Raw genomic sequence first — 2,520 nt, 5'->3', positions numbered from 1 at the left:
ATCCACCACCAGGGGGCGCGAAGTGCCACATCCACCACCAGGGGGCGTTCTCCTCTCAGTCCATTAAACTGCTGAGAGAAAACAACTTAAAATCACTCTCGTGCTTCTTTCTCCCCTATTTACAGGTAATGCTGATTGAAATGTATATTTGTATCCTGTACATTAAGATATTTTAGAGACAATTATTTATTACTTTGTAAACTTAAAAAGCATTTTTTTAAAGTTTTTTTAATAGTTTGATGTAGCATTTCTGTGCGTCTGTTTAGCTAAGGTAGAAGCTTAAAGCTGCGCTAACTGTCATTTTTATGTGAAGCATGTTATAACGCTGACATTTAGCTATTTCTATATAGCTAGTTTGGTTTATTAATTAGCTTTTATAGGTAATCGTTTATTTTTATGAACTTTAGAAGCGTTTTTCTTGTTTCATGAGATTTTAGACACAACATTTGTGTGTGTCAGTTTGTCAGTTGTAAGCTAACGGCAGAAGCTAGGAACTTGTTATTTGAGTGTACAGAAATATGTGGAAACACTAATATCTGGCAGTTTATTAATATTTTGCTTTATTAATGAGGGTTTTTTTTTCACTTTATGAAATTGAGGGACATGTATTATGTTTATATGTGTTCCAGTAAACTGCTGAGAGGAACAGTAATACTCGTTGGTGCTGCAGTTCTCTGTTCATCCGGCAGGGGGCAGCAGAGCGCGCCGCGCCGCTGCGGCTCCGGCCAGCAGAGTGAGCGTGAAGCGGGTCACCGACCGGACTGAACCTCGGAGCAGAGAGGCAGCAAACTGGAAGGAAGAGGAGCGCAGGAGGAGCCGCACGGAGCCCTCAGCAGCGTCTGTACTTATCTGCTGTTTGGTGTTTCCTGCCCGCGCTTGGAGGCAGCGCCATCCCGCCGCTGAGCCTCTGCTCCGGTGAATGTTTGAAAGAAGTGAAACAAAGAGGATGGAGGCAGAAGCGGCCAGCTGTTAGGGATGAGGAGCCTCTCTCTGCTTTGATCCGGTAATAATTATATTTAATATCCAGGTGAATGGTTCTGAGAGGAAGGTCCAACTCACAGGTGATCTTCTGAACTCGAGGCAGCTTCTGCTGCAGGTTAGTTCATTTTAGACACTTTTTAGTGCATTAAACACTAGTTCATCTTGATTTTTTTAAATCACTTAATTGACCATATAAAATGACCAAAACAAAGTTGGCTAAACTAAAGCTTATTTGCACAAATCTTATGTCAATTAAAGAAAAATTGCTCAGTATGGAAAATAAGAAAGACCTAATATTTTAAAAACGTTACAATCGTTTTAAATAATAATTAATTAATAACTTGGGTTATTAATGTTTTTGTTTGACCCTAAAAGCTCTGATTTCTTAGTTAACTCGCTGCGTATCCATATGACTCCCAGAGCAGAAACACATTTATATTTTACATTTGTTCTAACTGAGCAGCTTCCAAACGTTAAAAATCCTTCGTATATTATAATATTTTCCTCCAAATTCAACAAACTTTGAACAGAACTTTGCTGCTTGCAGAAAAACCTGCAGCATCTTTAAATTAGAATGGTCTGGAGCGAATAAACAAATTATGGTCCATATACGAGGCTTTGTTTTATTCTAAAAGCACTTTTTTTTTAAGTTTAATTAGGTCTAAATTAGTTTTTATGACTATTTCTACAACTTTCAACACAGTTAGACGTATATGGCTTTACAGAAGAGCAGGATTAACAAACATTTCACATCCATCTCCAACTTTACACAAAATACTGATTTAAATAATTATTTTTTGTTATAATTTATATATTTCTTACAGATAATAAAACATTTTTAAAAAGTTTCACAAACTCCTTCAGTTTCAGTTTTATCAGCTTTACTTCTAAAACCACCAAACAACTTATTTAGTTTTATTTTCTTGACGGGATAACAGCAAACTTTTTTTTTTTTAACTGAAATCCATTCACTATCAAGCCTTGTTTTAACTTTGTTGTTGTTGTTGTTGTTGTTGTTGTTGTTGTTGTTGTTGTTGTTGTTGTATTTACTCCTGAGCTAAATAAATTGGAGTTATCTCCAAATTTTGGCGTTTTTACCATATAAAGCCATTATAAATGTTTGGGTCTGGATGTAGAGCCTTGTGGAACACCTCAGGTTATTCTTTTGTACGGTTGTTTTGCACATATTGAAACTTGTTGTCCAAATAACTTTAACAAGTGATTTTATCAACCATTATGCCAGACTGTTCACATTCATGTCGTAGCGGCAGCAAAGGATTAATCGTCTCCAAAGCTTAAATCAGTAAAAATCCCAACAACTTAGTTTAAAATGAGCCTGCCGTTTTATTTATTTATTTATTTATTTATTTATTTATTAGTGAACTTGAGCAAAGCAGCTGTTTCGGGCAGATTTTAAACATCTCTGGCGTTAAAAGTGAAAATATGTGTTTGTTTTGTCTTCTGAGACTCTTACAGATGTGTCTAATCTGGGGAGCAGAACCTGGGACCGTCTGTGAGGTGGACCACGGTGCTGGACTT

The sequence above is a fragment of the Nematolebias whitei genome, chromosome 21, assembly GCF_014905685.2.
Source record: "Nematolebias whitei isolate Nwh7 chromosome 21, NemWhi1, whole genome shotgun sequence".
Lineage (NCBI taxonomy): Eukaryota > Metazoa > Chordata > Actinopteri > Cyprinodontiformes > Rivulidae > Nematolebias > Nematolebias whitei.
Note: the sequence above shows the minus strand (reverse complement) of the source record.